This window comes from Ceratotherium simum, chromosome 1 (assembly GCF_057802395.1).
Source record: "Ceratotherium simum simum isolate JZ-2026a chromosome 1, ASM5780239v1, whole genome shotgun sequence".
NCBI lineage: Eukaryota > Metazoa > Chordata > Mammalia > Perissodactyla > Rhinocerotidae > Ceratotherium > Ceratotherium simum.
Genome location: NC_141900.1, coordinates 81,503,151 through 81,517,804, shown reverse-complemented (window position 1 = coordinate 81,517,804; position 14,654 = coordinate 81,503,151). Strand labels below are relative to the sequence as shown.

At 37.1% G+C, this 14,654-nt stretch overlaps 2 long non-coding RNA genes across 3 annotated transcripts in view; one reads left to right on the top strand and one right to left on the bottom strand.

The window, feature by feature from the left end:
• The window catches only part of LOC147918258 (uncharacterized), a 199,257-nt gene that overhangs the window by 38,076 nt on the left and 146,527 nt on the right, over nt 1-14,654 (bottom strand). The window lies entirely within an intron of this gene.
• Nucleotides 1,258-8,036, top strand: LOC147918259 (uncharacterized). Of its 2 annotated transcripts, none has more exons than XR_015552064.1 (3): nt 1,258-1,344; nt 2,016-2,077; nt 4,678-8,036. It is a non-coding gene; the product is annotated as an uncharacterized LOC147918259 (long non-coding RNA). The 2 variants fall into 2 exon arrangements; XR_015552065.1 differs by having other exon boundaries at nt 2,013-2,077.

Below are 14,654 nucleotides of genomic sequence, written 5' to 3'. Positions count from 1 at the left end.
ATTTCTTCTAGTCTTTCTTCCAGCTCACAGATCCGTTCTTCTGTATCCTCTACTCTGCTTTTGAGTCCCTCTAATGAATTTTTCATTTCCAGTATTGTATTCTTCATTTCTGATTGGTTCTTTTTCATATCTTCCATTTCTTTGTTGACATTCTCACTGAGTTCATCTATTCTTCTCCCCAGATCAGTTAGCATCCTTAACACTCTTAGTTTGAACTCTCTGTCAGGTAGGTTGCTCATTTCTGTTTCACTTAGTTCCTTTTCTGGTGTTTTGTCCTGTTCCCTTACTTGGAATGTATTCTTTTGCCTCCTCATTTTGCCTCTTTCCCTGTGCTTGTGTCTATGTATTAGGTAGGTCAGCTACGTCTCCTGCTCTTGGATAGGTGACCTTATGTAAGTGATGGCTTAGGAGGCTTCCAGTGTGCTTCCCTCAGTTCTCAATGTTCCAGGGGTGGCCCCTATGTGGGCTACGTGTGTCCTTCTATTGTGGCCTGTTAGCTCTCCCTATAGGCGCCCAGGGAGGCTGAGTTATGCTCCTGGCCAGCTGTTGTAATGCTCAGCTGCTTGTAGTTGTTGTGGGCCCTTCAGTCTCTTTATCAGGTGTGAGGAGCCCCAGCACAGTTGGCTGCAAGTTCTAATACCACATCTGTGTTGCAGTATTTCTTTTAAGTGAGTAGGCCCCCAGCGTGGCAGGTTGTTAGGCTCAGGGCCTTAGAATTGCTGTAAACCTCTAGCCTATTAGGTCTCTTGTCAGCTCTCTGAGGATTGCAGCTGGGTGGGGCTGCCCTCAGGCACAGGAGCACCCAATTGTTTCAGGCTTTGGAAGGTGGGGCAAACCTCCTATGTGGGTCTTTGAGAAGCACAAGTCTTCTGCAGCTGACAAGCCCTGCCGCCCACAGGTCCACACACACAGTCAACACAGTCCTGCCCCGTGTGAGCGCCCGACCTCCCCAAGCGGACCCAGTCTCTCCACGGCGGGAGCCCCACACACTCCGCCACCACCCCACACTCTCCACCCGCTCCTTGTGCACACCCTGCCCCGCTCAAGTCAGCTCAGTTGCCAGGCTGCAGAAAATCCAGTCACCAATCTATGCAGGCCCACACGTTGCCTGAGGGTTTGTTGTTAGGTGGGGCCAGTCTCTAGGGTGGGCTGCCTGCCCTGGCTGAGCTGGATTAAATCGGTGCTCTAGCGGGTGGGGCAGACCCTGGGCTAGCAGGTCTCAGGGAAAACTCCAATGGCGTCTGTGTCAGCACGCTCACACCAGGCCACAACAATGGCCGCCGCCAATGTCCCAGTCCCTGGAGAGGTCTCACCCCTCACCGAGATGCACTCAGGGCCTATTAGGTGAGTCTCTTGTCACCAAAGCAGTGTGCACCTTTCTTTCTGGTGAGTTTAGGATGCTTTCTGGAACGGGTGAGTTTGTGCGCGGGCCCTTTAAGAGCCAGTTTTAGTTTCTTTGTGAGCCGGGTTTTCTGGGGGTGCTACCCAATGCTTTAGTAGCAGCAAAGTCAGATATTATGCCGCTGGTCTCGATTGTGCTGGGTCCACACAATGCCCACAGCGGGGGCGCTCCCCGGCTCAGGGCCCCGCGCCTCCAGTGAGGCTGTGTACCTGTGAGCTGCTCCCGGCGGCCGTGACGCTGGCGGCTTGTGAAGGCGGCGTTTTTCCTCTCCGGAAGGGAGTCTCTGCCTCTTCCACCCCAGTTAGGATTGTCCGTTGTTGCAGGAGTTCCTCTCATCCAGTTTTCAGCTCTGTCTCAGGGGTAATTTTTCCACGAGTAGTTGTAAATTGGCTGTGTCCACGGGAGGAGGTGAGTTCAGAGTCTGCCTACGCCGCCATCTTGACTCCCTCCACGAAATCTCTTCTTATCATTCTTCTTTTTCTAAAGGATATTGTTATTCTTGCTTCAAACCCCATTTTATTATTAGTCATAATAAAAGTAATAATGATGGTTATCATTTGTTAAGCACTTCTGTGTGCTTAGCACTACATCAATTTTTTTGTTTGCACAGCAGGTCCATGAAGGAGTATATTAGTTGACAATTTAAAGATGAGGAAACAGGCGAAATAACATAAAGTAAGTCATTTATTACAAATCCCTTGCCTCTTAGCTATCATCTTTCTGGCCCACCAGGACTTGGATTGGTTCTCTACTCTTGTGCTCCGTGTGACCTCTGTGTACCCCAGTTGTGACATTTCTCAAGCTACAGTTTCCTCTTTCCTATTTGCTGTTTGTTCTCTGTTTCCCATGCTAGAATTTCCTTACACTCAAGAAGCAAATCTTATTCCATATCGTACTCCCTACCACCAGCACCTATCACAATGGCTGACACAGAAGGCATTCAGAAAATATATATTTATTGAATTGATAAAATAATAAATGTCCTTTTGTCTGAAGTTTGCTCAGATGCTCAGAAGGAAGAAATTATTAGATATTGTTTATTAACCTTCACCTGTCTCCTGTACCTCAAGATCTCAAAGCTTTGTAGAATAATAAAAGATTCTCTTCACAAAACTGTTGGGAATGCCCTGCTCTTTACTTCACTCTTTAATTCAAAAAGATTAAAAATTGAATTTGATCCAAAAAGATCCCAAGTTCACAAAAGGAGGAACACAAAAACCAAAGCTGCTATTCTGAAATTTGCTTAAATCACAAAATAGCCAAATTCTACATAAGCTATGCTGGTAAAGCAAAAGCTCCTTGTTTTCTTTTTCTGTGTCACTAGAGACTCTTGCATTGTTTAGTGAAAAAGATCCTCTCACTGACTTGAACCAAGTAGCTTGCACTCATTGAGCAAAACCAAAAAAGGTGGGAGTGATATTTCAGCCATAATTTCAGCATATATTATAGTAAAAAGAGACCTGCACATTCTGATCATGTAACAGAAGACCAGAGATCCGTTCAGAGAATTGCAAGCTCTTCACTGTTTAATTATGGGAACACAAGCCATTTCACCTCTTGGCACTTTTTAAAAATATAGAATGTGATAACATTATCCATATTTGCCTCTGATGGTGTTAAGATTATAAATAAAATAATAAATTGGGAGTGCTTTTTAAATTGTATAACAATGATAAGGAGTTGTACATTTTATTTCAGTGTTGATACTTTTATTCAAGTTTGATTAGTTTATTTAGGTAGAATTGTAAAGAATGTACCACATTTCATATTATCGAGGGTCTATTAATTATTTACTGCCTATTTTTTCTTTGTGCCCAAAGCTGTAGGCAAAGGATGTCATTGATTTGCCTTTAAAATAGAGTAAAAATTTTAAGAGTGATTCAAACAAATTTAAATGTAAATATCCACAAAATAAATCCTTTAAACTAAGGTGAATTTTACATTCAGTACATGAACTTTTCTGAAATATCTCTTCTTTGTTGTTGTTATTATTAAAATAAAATAAAATAAAAAGAATAATTTCCATCTTCCCAAAATGCAGATATTGCTTAGGTTAATTTTTATATTGCTTAAGTATGATTTTCAAAATAGTAAGTCATGACTCTCATACAAATATAAAATGAGTATGTGTCAAAGATTTTTTTTAATTCATTAATTAGTGAGGAAATCAGTAAGATCTTAGAACCAGTTTAAAGAGAATTTAAAGAACAGACATATATGTATAAAGGCAATTTAAAATGCTGAAATTCATTTGCTATTAAATACAAAACAGTTTAAGATCCCATAGGGCATCTTTTCTACAGAATATAAATCACACTGGACAAGAATAATTTGCATTACTCTCAGTTTCCTACAACTTAATATTTTACCCCTACAGACTTGTAAATCACTCTTGAATAGAAAGACTATCAGAGATACACATCCCTACAGAATCAGATAATTCCCCACAGATCCACCAGGTAATACCCAGCAGTCCACTGAAAGGGTACCTAGGAATCTCTTGCCCATTTCCAAGTCTGATAAATTTTCCTGACAATATCTATGGAAATAAAATATAGGAAGATGTGTCTGGTTGGGGCCTTTCTTTTCTTAACAGATTTTTGTTCTTACATGCTCACAAGCTTAAATCTAAATGATCACTAAGTTAGAATCTTGAGTTGTTTCAAGACAGACCCCCAAATCCCTAGGACTAGAAAATGGTTCAGGAACTAATTACTGTATAAGTCCCTATAATGACACCATCTTTAAGGTAACTGTAACTGGACCTTTCAAAGAAATAGCTCATAAAATAAAGTATTTTAACACAAGACATTATCTGAAATAAAGGTGTTGCTGTTGTTGTTTGTTTTACTTTCTATTCTCTGTATGTCCTATTTTGTAACGTAATTTGGGTTTGGTTTTACATCTGCTTTTCCTTAGATCTCCCCTGCCATGTAATCTTTGATTAAATTTAAACAACATCAATCATTTCAACTCCATTTAAGTTTCCAGTAACTCCAAACAGCACAATTAATTGGTTTGGCTTCTCTCCTGCTGCAAAATAAGCTCCATGCAGCAGGGGCATTCTCTTATTCATCAATGCTATACCCCAGCGTACCTGCTGAGGAGAAAGGGCGCAATAAACATCTGTTAAGTGAATGAAGATGTTGGCTGACTGCAATCTGAATCATCCCTTACAAAAAACAGGAATACAGAATTGACTTTACTTATTCAACTTTCATATATATATATATATATATAAAGAGATAGCAGTAACTCTTTGTTTTTTCTTACAGCTAAAGAATGCCCTGAAATCAGGGCAAAGCTAGACCAATACTTGCTAATTTCACATCAAGCATATTATAGTTGAGAATTTGAACTCACAACGACAAGACTTGATTAGGTAACCTGGAAAAGTAGATAAATTTCTAGAAACAAATAACCTACCAAGACTGAATCATGAAGAAACACAAAATCTGAACAGACCAATAACAGGAAAGGAAATTGAATCTATAATCAAAAACCTCCCAACAAAGAAAAGTCCAGGACCAGATGGCTTCACTGGTGAATCCTACCAAACATTTAAAGAAGAATTAACGCCAGTCCTCCTCAAACTCTTCAAAAAACTTGAAGAGGAAGGAACATTCCAAACTCATTTTATGAGGCCAGGATCACCCTGATACCAAAGGCATGTAAGGACGGTGCAAGAAAAGAATACCATAGGCCAGTAGCCCTGATGAATACAGATGCAAAAATCCTCAACAGAATACTAGCAAATGAATTCAACAACAGATTAAAAGGATCATACACCATGATCAAGTAGGATTTATCTCTAGGATGCAAGGATAGTTCAACATAGGCAGATCAATAAAAATTATATAACACATTAACAGAGTGAAAGATAAGAATCATATGATCATCTCAACAGACGCAGAAAAAGCGTTTCACAAAATACATCATTTCATGATAAAAACTTTGAACAAATTGAGTATAGAAGGAATGTACCTCAACAAAATAAAAGCCGTATATGAAAAACCCACAGCCAACATCATACTCAATGGTGAAAGGTTGAAAGCTTTTCCTCTAAGATGAGGAACAAGACAAGGGTGCCCACTCTCACCACTCCTATTCCACATAGTACTGGAAGTCCTTGCCAGAGCAATTAGACAAGAAAAACAAATGAAGGGCATCCAAATCAGAAAGGAAGAAGTAAAATGTTTTCTGTTTGCAAATGATATGATCTTATATATAGAAAATCATAAAGACTCCACCAAAAAACTAGTAAAACTAACCAACAAATTCAGTAAATTTGCAGAATGAAAACTTGAAATACATAAATCAATTGCATTTCTATACACTAACAATGAAATGCCTGAAAAAGAAATAAAGAAAACGATCTCATTTACAATAGCATCAAAAAAAATAAAACACTTAGGAATAAATTTAATCAAGGAGGTGAAAGATTTATACACTGGCAACTATAAAACTTTGATGAAAGAAACTGAAGAAGAAATAAATGGAATATATCCCATGTTCATGGATCAGAAAAATTAATATTGTTAAAATGTCCATACTTTCCAAAGCCGTCTATAGATTTAAGGAAATCCCTATCAAAATTCCGATGATATTTTTCACAGAAATAGAAGAAATAATCCTGAAATTCATATGGAACCAGAAAAGATCTCGAATAACCAAAGCAACAAGAACAAAGCTAGAGGCATCACACATCCTGAATTCAAAGTGAATTGTGAAGCTATAGTAACCAAAGCAGTATTATACTGGCATAAAAATAGACACACAGACCAATGGAACAGAATTGAGAGCCAGGAAATAAACCCTTGCATATACGGTCAACTAATATCTGACAAGGGAGCCAAGAATATTTAATGGATAAAGGATATTCTCTTCAATAAATAGTGCTGGAAAAACTGGAATATCACATGCAAAAGAATGATATTGGTCTCCTATCTTACACGACTCACAAAAAATTAATTCAAGATGGATTAAAGACTTAAACATAAGACCTGAAACTCTCAAACTCCTAGAAGAAAACATAGGGAAAAAGCTCTCTGATATTAATCTTGGCAAAGATTTATTTGGATCTAACACCAAAATCATAAACAACAAAAACAAAAATAAACAAGTGGGACTACATCAAACCAAAAAGCTTCTGTACAGCAAAAAAAAAACAAAACAGCAAAATGAAAGGGCAACCTATGGAATGAGAGAAAATATTTGCAAATCATATATCTGATAAGGGGTTGATATCCAAAATATATAAGGAACTCATACGACTCAATAGCAAAAAAAAAAAAAAGTCTAATTAATAAATGGGCAGAGGAACTGAATGACATTTTTCCAAAGAAAACACACTAATGGCCAAGAGGTACATGAAAAGATGCTCAATATCACTAATAATCAGAGAAATGCAAATAAAAAACACAATGAAATATCACCTCACTTCTGTTAGAATGGCTATCACCTAAAAGACAAGAGATAGCAAGTGTTGAGGATCTGGAGAAAAGGGAACCCTTGTGCACTGTTGGTGGGAATGTAAATTGGTGCAGCCACTATGGAAAACAGTATGGAGGTTCCTCAAAAGATTAAAACTAGAACTACCTTATGATCCAGCAATCTCAATTCTGGGTATATATCCAAAGGACACAAAATCACTATCTCAAAGAGACCTCTGCACCCCCATGTTTATTGAAGCATTTTTCACAAGCCAAGGTATGGAATCAACCTAAGTTTTCATCTACAGATGAATGGATAAAGAAAATGTGGCGTATATATACAACGGAATATTATTCAACCATGATAAATAAAGAAATCCTGCCATTTACAACAAGATGGATGGACCTCAAAGGCATTATGCTAAGTAAAATATCAAATAAGTCAGACAGAGAAAGACAAATACTGTATGATCTCACTTATATGTGGAATCTGGAAAAAAAAAAAAACTCATAAAAAGAAAGAGTAGAATGGTGATTGCCAGGAGTTGGGGGCTGGGGGAAATGGGGAGATGTTGGTCAAATGGTTAAACTTCCAGTTATAAGATACATAAGTTCTAGGGATCTAATGTAAAGCGTGATGACTACAGTTAACAGTACTGTATTATATACTTAAAAGTTGCCAAGAGAGTAGATCTTCAACATTCTTACCACACACACAAAAAAAGGTAATTATGTGAGAGGATGGAGGTTGCTAAGTAACCTTGTTGTGGGAATCATTTAAAAATATATACCTGCATCAGATCATCATGTTGTACAGCTTATACATACTCAATGGTATGTGTCAACTATATCTTAACAAAGCTGGCAAAAACAAAATTAAATAAAAATATGTTCCTTAGGTTGCCTTTCATTCAGAAAGTTCTACATCCTTCTTTTGCATATGGATTTTGCTTGTCATCATACATTTTCCACACTTACTCATACCATTTCTACTATCTTGGCCATGCTTAATTGTGGGATTGTTTGTTAAAATTCCTGTTGGTTCTGATATAATATAGGTAAATTATCTCTCATAGCCCCCTGGGCTATAATACTCTTGGTGTATTGTATTCTATAGTTCTAGGAAGTGAGAGTGGGGAACGGGGAAGAAGAAAAGGCTCTTCTGGAGCGATGCAGAACTTTTGTTGGTGGAACTTGGCTCCCTCCTCTCTGGGATGGGTGAAATGTCCAGGGTACTCCTGGAGTTCAAATCTTTCCCCCAAATAACTTTAGAGTCTTTTGTGAGAGGTCTTTATCTGCATCTCCTCACTAGCTATTTCTGCTTTCCCTCGACTGAAATGCGGAAACAATAAGAAAATCACCACAGTCGCTTTTCTGCAAATATCAGGCTATTCATGAGAATTTTCAGGATGCCATCAACTCACCCAGCAGGTACTTCCAGCAGGTGGTAGTGGAAGTGGGGCTAGGAATCTCTTCTGAATCCTTGGACTCTGTCCTCATTACTACCCCTTGAGGTTTAAGGCATGTGGATAAGACCTTTCGCCTGTTTTGTTATTGCTGGTCAATTTTCTATTCATTTTCAACAATTTTCAGGTGTTTTTCATTTCATTAGATACTAGCAATGTATATATATATATACATATGTGTGTGTATATGTGTATGTATATATATATTTTTTTTTTTGAGGAAAGGAGATTAAATGCTAAGATCTCCATAAGGGTTAATAAAAATCCATTGTCTATTTCCAATCTCACTTAAAGGAACTGTCAGAATGTTTATATATATATTTAATCCTCTTTTCTTCAAATAACTATACATTTTGAGAATTATTTGGAGAAAATAGAATGAAAAATAGATATATCAATATAATTAGCATTTTTGTATATCTAGCAATGCTAGGGTTTTTTTGTTTTGTTTTTATCAAATAGAAAGATGAAATGATTATCATAGCTACAGTATAGGAGAGTTCATAGAAGAGAGGAGAACATTCCTTGACATGAGCTTAGTTTCAGGCATAGAGAGGGAGAGAAGGCACTCTTTTGAATGTGTTGCTTGAAGCACTTCAGAATTAGAAAGAACTCAATATATATTTGCTGATTGATTAAAGCTCAAAATTTACATTTCTGCCACTTCATAGAGCCTCAAAATATCCTAACTATATTTTTCAAGTCACTGAAAAATATTTAAGGTGCAAATAGCCTTGTTTTCATGTGGCACAGAAGCTATTCTACCTGATTACTATTGTTGGAATTATTCTGTGGCCCTGGGCATACTTGCCACTTCTATTCATCAGAGCAACCAAATAATAAACACGTTCCCTACGGTTTATCAGAGAAGTGCTGGGTATGTTCCGGGGTGGGAGACAAAGAGAAGACGGTGATGGTGGTTATTAATAATAATTAATTATTTACACAGGGCTGACAGAGGACTCACTGATGGAGACGGCACAGAATCAGAGACAGACTCTTCTCTGCCTTGAGGACTAAATAGTAAGAGACATAAGCACTTCAGACTTGAAATAAGCCTTGTCAAGCTGAAGTTGCAGCTTACCATTTCAGACCTTCTTTGGCATAAGTTTCCTTCTAAATAGTTGTTGAGAGTATATTCTATACTAGTGACAAATGGGCTTCCAATATTACACAAATTTATGTACACTACGGTATGTCCTCTTCTTTGTCTTACCCTCAATTTTGTCAAAGCAACAACTTAAAATGTGAATAACTTTACTAAATCATACAATTTTGACTAGAACGTTGAAGATAGTTTGATTACAATTTTTCTTTCTTATCTCTTCATTTTTATCCAAAATAAGGGTAGGTTTCATTAAACACAGTTTATAATACCAAGCTAAACGCTAGATCTAAATAGGCTGGAAAATTATTCCAGCATGTTTTCATTAGCAATATCTGCCCCAACAATGTGTGACAGGAAATTTAGAGGCCATGGCCTCCCCAGAGCCTTTGGAGACAACAGGATTCTCCAGAGAAAGCTCAAGGATCAGGGTATTTAGATTTCCTAGGAAATCCTCTTTTTAGGTCTAAACTATTGCCCAGTTCCGTCACTCCTGAATAAATGAAAAATTCTCATGGACATTCTAGGATCTGTGTGGAGTAGAGGCAATAGAAAGCAGGCAGCCATCAGTCACAATCCCGGTTCATTCCCCTAGAGTAGGTTGGAAATATGCAGAGAGGCCCTTCAATACTCCCATCCAGTTAGAGAGGCTCTAGTCTCCCAAACTGAAACCAAGACCCTATTCTATGGTTGGTCTTTTCCGTCTTCTTGGTCCAGATACACAATTTTATTTTTTCCTAATTTTTATTATTGTGGGTAACTACACATATTGCTGTGATGATGAAAGCTATGCCACTGATATTTCAAACACCAGCCGAGTCACCCATGATGGACAGGTTTCAGTGGAGCTTTCAGACTAAGACAGGCTCTAAAGAAGGACCTGGCCACCCACTTACAAAAAAAGTGGCCAAGAAAATCCTGTGAATAGCCACAGAACATTGTCTGATACAGAGCTAGAAGGTGAGAGGATAGCACAAAAAGACCAGGCAGGGTTCCTCTCTGCTATACACAGGGTTGCTAGGAGTTGGAATTGACTCAACAGCACTAGGGCCAACAACAAAAAATAGACATAACATAAAATTTACCATCTTAATTCTTTTTAAGTATACAGTTCAGTGGTATCAAATACACTCATAATGCTATGCAAACATCATCACCATCCATCTCCAGAACTCTTTTCACCTTGTAAAACTGAAACTCTATATCAATTAAACAATAGCTCCTCATTTCTCTCTACTCCCAGCCGCTAGAACCACCATTCTACTTTCTATCCCTATGATTTTGACTATTCCAAGCACCTCATACAAGTGGATCACATAATATTTGTCTTTTTGTGACTGGTTTATTTCACTTAGTATAATTTCCTCAAGGTTCATCCATGTTGTAGCAAATGTCAGAATTTCCTTCCTTTTTTAGGTTGAATAATATTCCATTGTATGTATACACTACATTTTGCTTACCCATTCATCCATCGATGGACGCTTGGGTTGTTTCCAGGTTTTAGCTATTGTGAATAATGTTGCTGTGTACACACGTGTACAAATATCTCTTAAACTATGCTCTCAGTTCTTTTGAGTATATACTCAGAAGTGAAATTGCTGATAATATGGTAATTCTATTTTTAATTTTTTGAGGAACTGCCATACAGTTTTCCACAGCAGCTGTACCATTTTACATTCCCACCAACAGTGCACAAAGGATCTTTTTCTCCACATCCTCCCCCACACTTATTTCTTGTCTTTTTTCTTTTATGGATAGAGGTTTTATGTCTTATTTAAGAAAGTATTCCCCCATACCTAGGTTATAAAGATAGCCAACATTTTTTCAAAAAACTTTCAAGTCTAGCTTTTGGTACTTATGTTTTTAATATATCTTGTGTTTAGATTTTGAATGATCTGAAACAAGGATTCAAATTTATTTTTTCCACATGGATAACTAAATTTTCCAGCTTCATTTATTGAACAGTCCTTCCTTTCCCCAGTGATTTGCTATGCTACTTCTGTTGTATATCAAAGTGTCATATAAGTACGTAGTTCTTTTTCTTAAAAACTGGTCAGTTTCTTGACCCATTCATTAGTTTCATACTATCTTAATTACTATAGTGTTATAATAAATCTTTATATCCATTAGAAGAAGTCCTCTCTCTTTCTTCTCTTCCTCCTTCTCCTCCTCCTCCTTCTTCATCTTGAAGTTAGACATTGAAATCATGATTTGTCAAATGATCATTTCCCTGAGGGATAAACACAGTGCTAATGAAGCCAAGGTTGTGCTATCAGAATTGTAAGAAGAGAAACTCTTCTACGATCACAATCTCGACATTCAGACACCTGTATTTCTAATGGCTGTCAGCTGTCATATGAGGTGGAAGAGAAGGGTGACTTAACCAAAGCCTATTTTCATTATTAAAAATATTGTATGACACTGTCAGCAGCAATGTCTGTATGCTAGACATCAACACATTGTCACAGAACAACCTGATGTTTTGAGGGGTATCGGTTACTGAGAGTGGTGCAGGGCCTGACAGAAAATAGTCTCAATGTTCTCCCAGGCACAATTTCTTAGCAGATGCTAAAGTCCTCAAGAAAATTTGATTGGCTGTCAGTAAATGAAGAAATCAGTGCAAGGTGAATAGTTTTTAAGAAAGAAAATATAAATTTTTGTCTCTTACAGTTTAGAAATGTATTTTAGAACCCTAAAAAGAAAAAGAGTGAAAATGTTCATTTTCCCAGAATATTATTTCTTTCAGGCATTGAGCCTATAGACCTGAAACAATTTACAACTGAACTAATGTCTTCAACGTGTGAACTTGAAGCATCTAAAGACATAACACACGCTCCAGATAAACGCCCTCAGAGACAAGTACGTCATTTGGAAGACTTTCCCCATGAGTAACATTACTGACATATGCCCTGACAAAGTCTGTCAGATGTTTTCGTTCCCAAGTGGAAGAGAAATCCATCTGGTACCCAGAGCAAATAGTCTCAGATCACTAAAAGAGAAACTCATTATTTTATTCCAATTGAAATTTAGGCAAAGTCAAAGAAAAAAGGTAAGTCTTTGATCACTAGAGTAATTTTCCACCCAAGTTAGACATGATTTTGGTAGAAAGAAATGTTCTCTTAGACATGAAAGACTATTGATCCCAGACTATTGATCTGGGATAATTTAAGGTTGACAACCCTTTCCAGTAGTCTACTGAGTAGTTATCACGGAAACCTGCTTCCTTCTGGGGGCAGGTAGTTAAAGTGAATATGGAGGCTTACGTATTCATTGATTTATTCAAGAACTATGGGCCAGGTATAGGGTTAAGTGTTAAGGACAAAAAGATCATGGTCTTCCCTCAAAGATCAATACTGTGGGGGAAATATACAAAGAGATCATTAAAAGTGATGTTGAAGAGATGGAAAAGGGCTACACAGAGGAGAATAAAGGGAAGGAACACCTCACCTAGCTGGACGTCCAAACACAGCCTCTGGAACCAAGAATAAAGATTCACTTCACACAACTACTTATCAATTAGTAAGTTTTTATAATAACAACTCTTAAAAAGTTACAGTGCTTTTCAGATGATTTCCTTGCTTTTCTCATAATGATTTTTTCTTCCAAAAACACACTAAATAAATATGCTCTGGGAAGTAATAGTTTAAAATTATAGTTTCAGGCAAAGACACACATGTTTACTCAACATGAAAGTCTGTAGGCAGAGACTATCATATGGAACAAATTTGAATTATGTGCCATATTTAGGTGAAATCAAAACATTTTTGAGGGGTATGTAGTCGAGTGGGATGAAAAGTTTTAATTTTCTCTGACTTTTCATAGAAAATGTGCACGTGCACTTTTTCCATGGACTTCAAAGCACTCTTGTGTTTAGCCTATATTTTGCCCTAAAAGAGATTTTTCTGCACTACAACTTTGCTTTTAAGTGCAGTTTGAGTGCAAGATAACCATGTGTCTCATTCAGTTTGAGAGATTGATGAGGAAAACAGTGCAGAAAAAGAATCTACATTCAAAGAATGATGTCTCGCACCCTTCCATCCCCAACACTCACCATCATGTCTTCTCTTCTGCATTTAGTACATACAATCAATTTTCAGTACATTTCATTTCATATACAATCTACATTTCTTTACTTGCAAACTTATGTTTTGCTTACATAAGCTCGCTTTTGTTTTATTGCTAAATGTTTCTATCTGTGAAAATTGCTTGGATATTTTATGTTGAGACAGAATACCTCATGATCTTTCTCATTCAGTTTAAAGGTATGCTTCTTAATTTAACAACTTTTCACTTAGTAACGGGATTTTAAGGAAAAAGTTTAAGTTGTATGTAAAGAATATATGTACAAGTCTGGGTTAGATCTTAGAATATTCTTTGGAGTAAGCCAGAAAATAGAGAATTCAGATGTGTGTGGAGAAGTAAAGGAGTGGGGAGAAAATTTAAGAAAGTCAAGTCAGCTCAGGTGAATATGTGGAGTAAAGAATGAATGAATGTTTTTGTTAGAAAAGAGAAAGGAAGAGCTGATCATGATTCCTGAAGGTATGATTTCGCAGTTTCAAGCACTGAATATCTTTGAAAACCAACCTTCTAAAGATCATTTTAAAAAGCAATATGGTAAGTGATTGTATTGTGAAGATTAAAAAATATACAAATATAGGATGAAGGGCAGAGGGAGAGAGATTGTCCTAATGTCCCAATGTTACATAAACGAGTGTCCATGCTCAGGGTAACATTTTCGTGAACAGAATCATACACAAATTCTACTTTGAGGCTGATATCACAAACAGCTTAGTTGGAAATGAAGATGATTTGCTCCAGGTAAACGTTAGTTGACTCAAAAAGCAGTTTGACAAATTATGAAGTTACTGATGCTCAACACGCTCAACATGCATATGAATAGTTTGAATAAAATTATTTTAAGAAAATATGAATATAAACTATTGCTCTAGGGATTTAGCCATATACTGTTGTATACTATTTCTAGTTTATTTTGATTTGATTTGATTTGATTCACTGTTTCATGAGTTTCTCTTTCCGTTCAAGACTATAAGCTTCTCCAGAATAGATATTATACCCTACAATCAGGCCAAACTCTCTTGTGAGCACATTAAAGCAATTAATAATTAATAATTGTTGAATCGTTGTAATTAAATTGTAAAGACGATGAACTCAAAGCAGACAGGAGTGGACTTGGTGATTTTTTCGTTATTCATCACGTGTGAAGTCATAACTGACATGCCATCAATAGA